Below are 14,677 nucleotides of genomic sequence, written 5' to 3'. Positions count from 1 at the left end.
CAGGCATGCAAAAATGTATAAATATCCTACATCATTACCTCTATTGCATTTCGCAACATTTAGGTCGGAAATAAATAGAAAAAAGGACTCAAAATCAGTTGTTAGTTTGCCTATTCTTCCCAAATAGATAACTATAATTATTTAATAGTTGTTGAGCATGGTTCCCAGCTTAACAACGAGAACTAACTCGAATTCCATCATGCAAGATTCAAAACACAGATTAGGGTAAAAAAAGAAAATACATCGACAGTTGACAATTAAACAAAATATAACTTTTTGTGTCAGTAAACAAACACTGTGATCCTTTTGACGTCATCAATACTTGGAATCAGTTGCTTTAAATCAGGAAAAACCCTTCCGAGGTGGGAAAAAGTCCTTATACTGCAAGTACAAATCAAGTTTCAAGTCTTTACTCGCATTCCAAGTTCTTGAATATTTTCATTGACCCCTCTGATTTATTTTCAGATCATTTCAAGTCTATAATTATAATTTAGGATCCATAGTTTAAAGACTTTTCTTGAGCTGAGTATGAACTAGGGTTCAAGTCCAAATGGAGTGTAAGTCACACCCATCGAGCCCTATTTAAGTATCGAGTATTTGATTGTGAGATCAAGTGGAGCCGAAAGTATTCAAAATATGGACTTAAGTTCAAGTCAAACCCGAATGCTTAAGTTTAAGTACTCACCTCTAGAGTCGACTGATGAAAACAGCCAAAGTGAAAAAATACATAGTAAATATATTTGTTTATTCCAAAAAGCGACTCGTGGGAACCCTGCTTTACAATGTTTTTTAATTTTACGTACTATTGTAATATGCTATGTATGTTATAGCAAAACATTTTGCCCATAATTTAGTGCCCTGGAGCTATTTAATGAGTTTAAATGATCTCACAGCAATTACATCATTATAAAAAGAAAAATATATATTTGAAGGAGCATTGATTAACCATCCAAATATAAATATATTCTGGGTCATAAATTGTAACTGATGTATGGTCTGGGGTTGGAATATTAGATCAAAGATCCGATACAATCAATTTTGGAAAGTTTGATGTCTTTTGAGTAATATAGAGGTGCCATATTAATAAAACTATAGCCATTTTACTCCAAATTTACAACATATTTATACTTGTTTTAGTGAACCCTGTTATTTGATCTATTGTAAAATGAGCCAATCTGTATAAAAATGTATAGATTGAGTATAAGTACTATTTGGAAATTGTTCAATTGAAATATAGTCTGGTGTTGGAATATTACATCAAAGATCTAGTAGTATTACGAATTGTTTAAATCTGTCTATAATTCGATGGACAGTTTGATTATGGAAATTTAGGAACTTTGTAATCTCCTCTGCTACATCGTCTGTATGGAAGAGAGTAATAACGACATCTCTTTTGCTCTATTCCACATTTATCAATTATTTACAAAGAAATATTAAGATACAAAATGTAAGGAAAGTGTTACTAGCAAGTGTATAGGCAGGAATTATAGGGACACCGATCCTCAATTTTACCAGGAGTCCAACAAGGACTTATAGCCCCACACCAATCCTCATAGTTACTCATCGTTCTTCATGTACTAAGTGATAATTTTACTAATACTTATCGCACTCCCCTTTAAAAATGTAGAAATAATAAGGATGACGGCTTTGGTAAATAAAAAGTTAAGTTCATGTAGCAATTAAAATAAGAGCGCAATCTTCAAATTTCAACTTTGGCAATGCGAAGCTTTCCTAGATACCTTAAGAGTAATACGTAATCGCAAATTAAACATAATTTTTCTGATGCCGATTCCAGAAATCTCAAGATTCTCCGATAGGATTAATTGTCCCATCCTTATTTTTTAACCTCGTATTGATATAAAGAGCCATTAAGACCTAAGGCCTACGGCTACGTGACGGCGCTCCCTCACTAACACAAAAATATACAGTGTACTTTGTTATTTCTGTTTCCTTTTCCTTAATCAGGCTTCCAGCCATTCATTGGTTAAATTAGAATTAGCTTTTGTTAAGCTGTGAACAATTCTAAACAATTATTGAATTATAGTTCTAAAATTGGGGAAAATGGTGCAGAATTAGTAACTACCAATTGGATAAGGCCTTTTTTTCTCTGTTAATTTCCGCATAAAAGGTTTTGTGATAGAATAGAGGTAACAACGTGATGTATAAGAATTTATGGTCAATTCCTCGTGATTCTTTTTCTTAATGAATTCATATAATATGATTAGTCGCTTCAGGGGTCTTACGATATGGAAAAAGGAACATAAAGAGATTATGAAGAATACATTATATTATTTTTAACCATTCTTTCCTCTTTCCCAATTTTTAATTTTCTTTTTATTCATATTTATGTCTTCTTAGAGTAATAATAATAATAGAATTTTTGGAATCATCATCCCCCAAAATAAATTAGTGATGGAGTCAACCCGTGTTGTTGATAAGATATTGTTGTATATTTGATACTGATGAAAATGGTATCACGTCTCTTGGAATGAAGAAAGATCTTCTTATCCATTCATGCGAAATCCTTTTGTTATACTCCAAATATATATTTTATTTAATATTGTCTTATTTTCTTCATAACAATAAAAATTGAAGGGGAGGGTTACTTATAATACGTAATATATAATATAGAGAACTTCGAAGAAAGAATTCTCTGTCTTAAAGGATATGAGGGGATACATTATAGTATATATGTACAAGGATCTATGAATAAGAAATGACAATTATGACAGGAATGAGGGTTTTTTATTGGTGTGTTCATATATATATATTTATAACTCTGCGTATGATAGGTTCAAGAGAAAGGGTTGAGTTTAATCTTCACTATGTATATATATTTCCTCTTTGAATAAACATTATAGTTCCTAATCCACCTTTGATAAGTAACAGAACTTGAGAATTAAAAGGATTCTCAAGCTTTTAAAATTCAAATAACCTTTCTACTAGTCTGGTCCATTGAAGTGTATACTTAATATTTCAAACATAAAATGAAAACAGTTTCAGATTTGTAAAATTATTTTATTAAAATATGCAACTAGCTAAGAGTAATTACTATATTATAATTACTGATTTAACAATTTTTTTAGCAAATATAAATTAAATAAAAAGACAGATTTCTATTTAATTAGTTATTTTTGACAACGAAGGTTATATTTTTACCTATGCTTGTTTGTATGGTGGTCACAAGGATTCCTGCAAAAGTTAGAAAAAGTGATTTTGATCTAACCTGTTAAGAAGATTATAAATGGTCACTGTAAGAGACCATTAAATTTTGGAGAGGTTAAGGTAGCACAAAACGTTAAAAATACAAAACTAACCGTAACTTTGTGATATATTAAGCTCCATTTGGTGTTGTTATGTAGTTTTAATAAATATGCTCTATATATAACACAAAAATCAATTAAGAAAAAATGATCATATTCAGAGTTTTACACTCTAACGTGTGCTCATTCGAGTTTAAATTGTCTTTCAATAAAACTGCAGAATTTTGACAACATTTTAAATTATTTTGTTTCACATTCTTTTATTTTTGAATGTATTTTCCAGACCTGTAACGTCTTGTGAAAAAGTGAATGTTCATAAATATTAAATAAATATAAAATAATTTCAAATTTTGGGCTTTTAGCTAAAAAAAAAATATTTATAAACAAATAAAAATGTCATCTTAAATAAGTACAGCCACAACCAGTTTAATTTTATTTTCAGCCCCTATTTAGATTTAGATAGTGTTGGTTAAGGGACTGACTACAAGTAGTAAAATCCCTTGAAATGTGGTCAAAATCTTGATTTCATTTTATTGCTACAAGAATGAAACCAAAAAATAAAATTATTTTTCTCATAAATATAAACATTTTTCATGCTTTTATGGATAATTATCAGCGATTTGAGTTCAAAAATATTATTTGAAATTATATAAATAATAATATGACTCTGCATGAGACAAATTATGGATAATTTGGTCTTCTCATTCAATAAGAATGTAACTAATGCTCTAGAGCAGTGCTTCCCAACTGGGGCTCCTTGAAACCCCTTATGATCCCAAGTGCATTGTCAAAGGTTCTGTGAGATATTTCATAAATAATAAGTAGTACTACGCAATAGCATTTTTGCCGCAGTTTAAAATCTACGTTTATTTTTGAAGATGTTCAGTGTTATTTTCGTATTCTGCAGAATAAATGTGGGCGTTCCAAGACTTGAATTTTGTTGAATAGTTAAATACTTATGTAATTTAATAAAAAATTATGGGAGTGGGACTTTGCTAAATATTATAAAATGGTATAGGACTTTACAGTGATGAAGAGGTTGGGAATCACTGCTCTAGAGTCAAGACTACAGCTGACATTTTTATATATTCCAAGTCATCTCAGAAATTTAAATAATGAGTCCATAATCGACCAAACTAGGACGTGAAATATTATTGGGTCATAATATATTTATGCATTAAAATAATAAATTTGTCATTTTTAAATTTTTTGCATAATATTGCTTTAGGTGGTACACTATAAAAAAGCAACTGTATTTATTTCAGAGTCCGGTGTAGATTAATTATATACTGTTTTATTTATTGTTCAACTCATCCGTTTTAACATAAATAAATTGTCGATTTTTTCCTCAAATATGTTTAATAATTTTAGGGATGCAATTTTATAGAGATACAGTGGAATAGGAACCACGGGGGGGACTTTACATATTATAAGTGCAGGGGTCTGAATAACTTTGCCCCCTCATCAAAAAAATATTATAATAATCCATCTTCCCCGCCCCCTAATAATAAAAGTATTTTAACACTTCCGATACAATTGAAGTCCTATAATTTTAGACCCACCAATTAACCAACTATTGTTTGCAATTGTTATTCAAAAAAGACGGGCTTGTGACTAAGTGGAGCGGGGTAAAATTTTATTGTCAAATTTTAAATATTTTATACTGCCTAGTAAAAAATAAACACTTTTATAGTTTCAGTTGCAGATTGCTTCGTATTAATGAGCCACTAATTTTATAAGCAAGACTTTTTTTTAAATAAGTGGAGTAAATAAAGTGGAATTGATACTATGTATTCAGTCGAGGTACTGAATACTCTATACATAGAGCATGCACACCTTTTTGACCAACTTTGAGCGATTTTTTCTTTTGTTATCTTTTATTAGAATGGTTATCAAATGAAAGAGAAAACTGAATTACAACACAATAATTGTCTTAAGGAATAAAAAGAGCTATTTCTATAAACTATTATTTTAACAACAAAAAATATATAGATCAATTAAAAAAAACTATTCACAGAAGTTCACCACTCAGTTTCAGATATGGACTAGTTTGAGTAGTTTTGCACCATCTTGCTCTGAAAATTATAACAGATTTTATATTACTTCATTCCAAATATATTCTGCAGCTTTTTACCCATTCCACATATATTTACCCCATCTATCCACCTGAAGGATAATTATTTAATCTATATAAGAAGTACAAGAATGAAACTGCAGACTAAGTTGTTTTTTTTTAGTTATTATTTTGGTGATTGTATTTTTTTTAAAGTACATTCAGTTGTAAAAGTATTGTATTAATAACTACAGGGATTTGTTTGCGTGAGAAGATTCTTTGTTATTCTGATATTTATTGTCATTTTCCCTCATGGGGGGCCTTTATCTTCGTTTCAATTAACTTTTTAACTCAAATAAAATGGGCAATTCATGGAGGTTGTATTTTTAGTTATATAGTTTAGTTTAGTTATTCAAGTATACTCGACGCCCCTAGGGGTAATTCAAAAACCACGTGGTTTTTTTTCAAATAACTCTAAACCCTACTGCCCTCTTTTTGAAAAACATTTTTTTTTTAAAGAAAAGGTCAATCTTTTTTCAAAAAAGGAAAAGGTTCACCCCCCTCTTCTTCTCAACAAAGAGAGATATGGTTTTAGGCATTACTCAAACCCTTTTTCCTTAATTGGCCACGTGGTTTGTGAGCGTCCCTTAGCAGACAAAAAAAAGTTCTTTCTAAGCCAAAACATTTGAGAAAATATTGATCATGTGGTCTTGCTTTGGCCACTTGGTTTATAGCTTTTTGTAAGTTACAAAAATATATGCTCACTGATGAGTATAAATGAGTCAGGAATAATGAGTATAATTTGTAGGTATGAAACGATTTGCTTGTTATTTTTTAGTATTTACACAGTGTATATATACGAGAGGTTATAAAACCATATCTTTGTATTTTTTATTAGTTGTAAAAAAATTTAAGCAATATGAGTGATATGGAGACATTTTTAAAGATAATAAATGAATGATAAATATTTGAAAAAGTTGTGCTTTTGAGCAGCTGATTGTGAGTGATAAGAAAAAGCTGATAAGAAAAGAGTTTTTAATATTTTTATTGTATGTATATTGTATATTCATACAAAATGTATTTTGAGACTTTTCTAAACATCGTCTTAACAACTAATTAACATCATTTCACCTAAATACATTTATATATTTAACCTACCTATGGCGACCTCTCTAAGTTGAAAATAAATCTCATTTCATTTTTACAATCAGATAAAATAAAGGAATTTAAAATCTTAAAGAGAGTGACAAATTCCTTGTTTTATTGAGACTCTTTTAAAATATCTCTATTGTTTCATATAACATCATTTATAGATATTAGTGTTGAGACTCGGTCAAAAACTGGGTTATTTTTCGGGTTGGTCTTAAGTAATTTCTTCTAGCTTGATTTGGACCGATATTTTAGCCAAGATAGTAGACGTAAATTTAATCGTTTTCAAATGGCAGACTAATTTTTTTTGCCCTCAATCTATAGATCGAGTTTGTCCATAAATTATGATTTATAAGTTGTACATATGTAATTGATTCAACACATTTATCTTCATATGATATTGTTGTAGGTAGTTGTTCACAATTTTGAAACACACATGATGTCCTCAAAATTGTTTACTATATCGTTCTATACCGAATTTTAAATTAAATTGATCTAGACTTAACGTCTTTAAAAGACCGAATTAATTCAGTGAAGTAAAAATAATAACGGTGTCAAACCGCCCTATAATTTTCCGACCGAAACTCAGCACTAACTTAGTAAATTTTCTATTATCACTCAAAAGAATATAAAAAACTACAAAAAAACTCATTCCTTTATTAATTATAAAGTAAATTATATTTGCATAGTGGTTACAACTTTCAGTTGATTGTAAATACTATAACAAGGGGGAATATATATAGACACAATATGACTCGTTGCAGACTCGTATTGAGTGAGGAATTCCAAATAAAATAACTTCAACGGAGTCCTCATACCAAATCTTCACAAAATCAATAAGTCACAAAGTAGCAATGGGGAGTTCAGGGTTGCCCGGGATTCATTTTCACACGTACACTCTGCTTTATCGATGAACATTGATCCCGAATTCGGGATCCTATTCTCCAAAGGGATTTCATTTCAACCTTTTAAGCTCTACCAACTCCATGTTTTCTCTGTTTTTCTTCAACTTTTCGTCTCTTCCTAATTATACGGCATGCCAATATATCTCTTTAGGAATACTATCCCCGAGCGACAGATATAAGGAATTATTGAGATATATCCTCTTTGATATTCGTTCCACAAGATCACAAAGACTTCAAAACGACAAGTTCGCCTTGATTTCAATGTTATGGGATCAATTTGTCGAAAATTGTAAGTCATCATACAGGCCAGGTGAAAATATTACCATTGATGAGGAACTATTCCCATAAAAAGATAGATATCCATTTACCCAATATATGGCTAAAAAGCCTAATAAATTTGGTATAAAATTTTGGTTAGCAGTTTATGCATCGTCCAAGTACTTGGTAAATGGATTTCCTTACTTGGGAAAAGATTCTCAAAGACCAGCAAATAGATCTTTATCAGAATATGTCGTAATGAAGCTAATGGAACCATATTTGGGTAAAGAGAGGAATGTTACAACAGATAATTTCTTTAGGTCATTGTCTCTTGCAAAATAAACTTCAGAAAAATAGGACGACTATTTTAGGAACTATGAATCATGCTCGCAAAGAAATATCTCCTGAACTAAAAGCTACCAGACAAGCACTATTTTCAAGCTTAATCTTTGTAAATAGTAAGCATTGACTTCGTATCAAGGGAAAAAACCAAAAATGTTTTAATTTTGAGCTCTGTTCACAAAAGTGTTAAAGTGTTAGATGTACGAGAAAGGTTACCAGAATCAATCCAGTATTATAATGAAACTAAGTATGGAGTTGATATTCTAGATCAAATAGCAAGACTTTATTCCACCAAAATGTCCTCGCCGATGGCCTTTACAAGTTTTTTATAATATTTTGGATTTTGCTGGTATAAATGCTGTTATCTTGTACAGAGAAGTGACTCGTCGCCAGTTTTTGAATAATTTGATTACCGAAGTTATTGGTGAAGATGATGAATCAAAGGATGATATAGAAGAAAATAATCAATTATTTCAATCACAATCAAACTGTTCAACTAAAAAGAAACTGGTGTACAGTCAATTGTACAAGAAAATCACGGCGCTTAGCAAGCAAAACCTGTTGTAAATGTAAGAGATTCGTATGCAAGCCTTGTATTGGTACCGAAAAAACAATTGTAACTTGTAAAAAATGCTAATTTCTTTATATGTGTTATTATAAAAGTTATGTTTATTTTTTTAGATAAATAATCAATCTTCGGAGAAAATAAAAATTAACACATTACTTTTAATTTTACCAACCACTTACAGTTAGAAATATTAAAAAATAAATGGGTATCATTTTTGATATCCACCGTCGTTTAAGGAGAGTAGTTACTATCCGTCGTTCTAGTGATAAACCTTAAAAATATCAACAACAAAAAAAGGCCTCTTTTGAAGGCCATGAGGCTAACTGAGAAAAAATAAGGCCGTATTTGGAATCAGTGGATTAAATTGAACTAATTTGAGTCTAAGCTGTTTTAGTGCTTAAAAAAGAGTGATTTTGTTGGATAGTGTAATTAGTCTAATTTCAGTCCTGAAAAGGACAGTAAAAATATTAATCGAAGAGTTGATGTCCCGTCCTTACCTTTATTGAAGCACGTAATTGTTCCTGCAAGGGAACACATTGGTAGCTCTTGGCGATGAAGGCTGTGTTCATGCTGTACCACGCTGTCATGAGTACCGCTCGGAGAAAATCCAAATTTGGAGGAAAGGTTTGTCAGAAATTCTTTTTCAAGACATCTCACACAGCAAAACCCGAGGGTTGAAGTCAAGGCAGCCCAGACGGTTGCCATATTGCTGTTTACAGAAATGTAAGATAATTAGATTCCAATTACAATTTTCAGCATAATTCCCATCCTAAATACACATATTGATATTGTAGGCGATCCGAATGTAAAAGTTAATGGTCTCTGCAAATTTATCAGTAATAACATCGGCGTGGAAGAGATTGCACATGCGTTGCCTTTTTTTTTTGTTCTTGCTCCAACGTTTTTACACTTAGAGAAATGGTACAAAAAAGAAAACTTGTTTATTTTCTTTTCAGCTGTAATTTAGTTTCGTATTTATTATTCTATTAAAAATAAGGGTAATCAAACTGTAATTGAGCGCTATTGGCCCACTCTGTATATATTAATGTGTTAAGTGAGATAATGCCGTGACGTGTATCAAGTATTAAAAACCATATTACATATTAAGGGGCAATTTAAAAAAAATCGAAATCGAAAATTTTGACTCGAATCTAACACTAATATATATTTGTATTTTGTGTTTTTGAGAGACAATCTGTTCCTGACCCTAATAAAGTGTATGTATGTAAGTGATAAGCTGAGGTAGCTACTTTAACGATCAAAAGTGTTGAAAAAGTTTTTATGATATGATTTTATACTGTTATTTTTATTTTTATGTATCTTTCCATATCTCTACGTAGATTCCGCACCAACATTTACAAATAGCCATTAATTTATGGTTCCCTCTAGGATAGGAATATATGTACAATGTACATATTATTTTCATGATAGCTCTTTCTACGTATGTGGAGCCAAGAAATATCTTTTTATATCGATGATGATAATTTATATTTATTGTGCGTTAAAAAGAGCATGAAATCTCTCATTTTCTCTGTTAAAGGACCCCGGGGTCAAACGTTTTCATGAAATCAAGATAAAAACACACTTTTTTTAATCAATTTCCCTGACCTCCTTTCTCAAGCAAAGGGGCACTGAAAAGTGTTTTAATCAAAACACATCTAAAGGAGTGTTCTTTACAACATTGTTTACCTCACTAAATATATTCAACAAGGAAAGTTTCCTCTGGAAACCCAAATTCTAAAAAATTTATATGTTTATATACTCAGAAAATGCTTTTGACAGAACAAACTTATACAGACGAGCTTTTTTTCCTCACTTGCAAACTTTTCTTTCAAAATATAATAAAACATTTGACAAGAACTTATAGTAGCTTTTTGAAGTTTTAGCACGTCAAAACATGAATGATCCATGGTTGAACTCTCCTCAGGCATGCAAAAATGTATAAATATCCTACATCATTACCTCTATTGCATTTCGCAACATTTAGGTCGGAAATAAATAGAAAAAGGACTCAAAATCAGTTGTTAGTTTGCCTATTCTTCCCAAATAGATAACTATAAATATTTAATAGGTGTTCGGCATGGTTCCCAGCTTAACAACGAGAACTAACTCGAATTCCATCATGCAAGATTCAAAACACAGATTAGGGTAAAAAAAGAAAATACATCGACAGTTGACAATTAAACAAAATATAACTTTTTGTGTCAGTAAACAAACACTTTGATCCTTTTGATTTCATCAATACTTGGAGTCAGTTGCTTTAAATCAGGAAAAACCCTTCCGAGGTGGGAAAAAGTCCTTATACTGCAAGTACAAATCAAGTTTCAAGTCTTTACTCGCATTCCAAGTTCTTGAATATTTTCATCGACCCCTCTGATTTATTTTCAGATCATTTCAAGTCTATAATTATAATTTAGGATCCATAGTTTAAAGACTTTTCTTGAGCTGAGTATGAACTAGGGTTCAAGTCCAAATGGAGTGTAAGTCACACCCATCGAGCCCTATTTAAGTATCGAGTATTTGATTGTGAGATCAAGTGGAGCCGAAAGTATTCAAAATATGGACTTAAGTTCAAGTCAAACCCGAATGCTTAAGTTTAAGTACTCACCTCTAGAGTCGACTGATGAAAACAGCCAAAGTGAAAAAATACATAGTAAATATATTTGTTTATTCCAAAAAGCGACTCGTGGGAACCCTGCTTTACACTGTTTTGTAATTTTACGTACTATTGTAATATGCTATGTATGTTATAGCAAAACATTTTGCCCATAATTTAGTGCCTTGGAGCTATTTAATGAGTTTAAATGATCTCACAACAATTACATCATTATAAAAAGAAAAATATACATTTGAAGGAGCATTGATTAACCATCCAAATATAAATATATTCTGGGTCATAAATTGTTACTGATGAATTATATGTATGGTCTGGTGTTGGAATATTAGATCAAAGATCCGATACAATCAATTTTGGAAAGTTTGATGTCTTTTGAGTAATATAGAGGTGCCATATTAATAAAACTATAGCCATTTTACTCCAAATTTACAACATATTTATACTTGTTTTAGTGAACTCAGTTATTTGATCTATTGTAAAATGAGCCAATCTGTATAAAAATGTATAGATTGAGTATAAGTACTATTTGGAAATTGTTCAATTGAAATATAGTCTGGTGTTGGAATATTACATCAAAGATCTAGTAGTATTACGAATTGTATAAATCTGTCTATAATTCGATGGGCAGTTCGATGATGGAAATTTAGGAACTTTGTAATCTCCTCTGCTACATCGTCTCTATGGAAGAGAGTAATAACGACATCTCTTTTGCTCTATTCCACATTTATCAATTATTTACAAAGAAATATTAAGATACAAAATGTAAGGAAAGTGTTACTGTATCCATAATGTTTGTTAGTTTTTGATTTGAGTCATGATTACGATTTTCAAAGGGGATTTTCTCATTCTGGAGATTTTTCGTCTCTGAATGTTGGTATTTTTCCAGTACATCCTTTCACATGTGGTTTTAACGTAATAATCAGTTAATATTTGTTGTTGCAAAATCTCTTTATTCTCTAAAAGAGAATATTTGATAAAGTCTGAAGATCATAATATCCTGAAAAATTATATTGTGCACAATGTTAGAGAATTATGAATGTATGTAGATATCCCAAAATTTAAAATAAATTCTCCCAAATATTAAGGGCTTGTTCAAATCGGATGCAAAAGCCCTCCCATATAATAATCACCTCCGTCCCTTCTACCAATTTAGTGCATGATTCTGTCTTACTTAAATTTACAATTTCAAAAAATAGCCTTTGTAGGCAAAGGAGAAGGGGTTTGACACTAGAGGGCCCCTTCCTTACACTATGCCACTGTTTTTATATCCCTTCTATTTGACACAAATATTTATAACTAGAGATTGAAAGAATATAAAATGCCTGTATTAAAAAAAATAAATAGCGAATACCAACATGGTTACCCAGACAATTTAAAAATGAGGAGAGCAGCATAGATGTCCTTACTTTTCATTAAATTAGCTATAAGATAAAGGAAATAAAAACAAAACAAACAAAACTAAGTATCTAGCAAGTGTATAGGCAGGAATTATAGGGACACCGATCCTCAATTTTACCAGGAGTCCAACAAGGACTTATATCCCCACACCAATCCTCACAGTTACTCATCGTTCTTCATGTACTAAGTGATAATTTTACTAATACTTATTTCACTCCCCTTTAAAATTGTAGAAATAATAAGGATGACGGCTTTGGTAAATAAAAAGTTAAGTTCATGTAGCAATTAAAATAAGAGCGCAATCTTCAAATTTCAACTTTGGCAAAGCGAAGCTTTCCTAGATACCTTAAGAGTAATACGTAATCGCAAATTAAACATAATTTTTCTGATGCCGATTCCAGAAATCTCAGGATTCTCCGATACGATTAATCGTCCCATCCATATTTTTTAACCTCGTATTGATATAAAGGGGCATTAAGACCTAAGGCCTACCTACGTGACGGCGCTCCCTCACTAACACAAAAATATACAGTGTACTTTGTTATTTCTGTTTCCTTTTCCTTAATCAGGCTTCCAGCCATTCATTGCTTAAATTAGAATTAGGTTTTGTTAAGCTGTGAACACTTGTAAACAATTATTGAATTCTAACTCTAAAATTGGGGGAAAATGGTCCAGAATTAGTAACTACTAATTGGACAAGTCCTTTTTTTTCTCTGTTAATTTCCGCATAAAAGGTTTTGTGATAGAATAGAGGTAACAACGTAATGTACAAGAATTTATGGTCAATTCCTTGTGATTCTTTTTCTTAATGAATTCATATAATATGATTAGTCGCTTCAGGGGTCTTACGATATGGAAAAAGGAACATAAAGAGATTATGAAGAATACATTATATTATTTTTAACCATTCTTTTCCTCTATCCCAATTTTTAATTTTCTTTTATTCATATTTATGTCTTCTTAGAGTAATAATAATAATAGAATTTTTGGAATCATCATCCCCCAAAATAAATTAGTGATGGAGTCAACCCGTGTTGTTGATAAGATATTGTTGTATATTTGATACTGATGAAAATGGTATCACGTCTCTTGGAATGAAGAAAGATCTTCTTATCCATTCATGCGAAATCCTTTTGTTATACTCCAAATATATATTTTATTTAATATTGTCTTATTTTCTTCATAACAATAAAAATTGAAGGGGAGGGTAATACTTTTAATACGTAATATATAATATAGAGAACTTCGAAAAAAGAATTCTCTATCTTAAAGGATATGAGGGGATACATTATAGTATATATGTACAAGGATCTATGAGTAAGAAATGACAATTATGACAGGAATGAGGGTTTTTATTGGTGTGTTCATATATATATATTTATAACTCTGCGTATGATAGGTTCAAGAGAAAGGGTTGAGTTTAATCTTCACTATGTATATATATTTCCTCTTTGAATAAACATTATAGTTCCTAATCCACCTTTGATAAGTAACAGAACTTGAGAATTAAAAGGATTCTCAAGCTTTTAAAATTATAATAACCTTTCTACTAGTCTGGTCCATTGAAGTGTATACTTAATATTTCAAACATAAAATGAAAACAGTTTCAGATTTGTAAAATTATTTTATTAAAATATGCAACTAGCTAAAGAGTAATTACTATATTATAATTACTGATTTAACAATTACTGATTTTTTTAGCAAATATAAATTAAATAAAAAGACAGATTTCTATTTAATTAGTTATTTTTGACAACGAAGGTTATATTTTTACCTATGCTTGTTTGTATGGTGGTCACAAGGATTCCTGCAAAAGTTAGAAAAAGTGATTTTGATCTAACCTGTTAAGAAGATTATAAATGGTCACTGTAAGAGACCATTAAATTTTGGAGAGGTTAAGGTAGCACAAAACGTTAAAAATACAAAAAACTAACTTTGTGATATATTAAGCTCCATTTGGTGTTGTTATGTAGTTTTAATAAATATGCTCTATATATAACACAAAAATCAATTAAGAAAAAATGATCATATTCAGAGTTTTACACTCTAACGTGTGCTCATTCGAGTTTAAATTGTCTTTCAATAAAACTGCAGAATTTTGACAACATTTTAAATTATTTCGTT

The sequence above is a fragment of the Lepeophtheirus salmonis genome, chromosome 2 (genome assembly GCF_016086655.4).
Source record: "Lepeophtheirus salmonis chromosome 2, UVic_Lsal_1.4, whole genome shotgun sequence".
Classification (NCBI taxonomy): domain Eukaryota; kingdom Metazoa; phylum Arthropoda; class Copepoda; order Siphonostomatoida; family Caligidae; genus Lepeophtheirus; species Lepeophtheirus salmonis.
Note: the sequence above shows the minus strand (reverse complement) of the source record.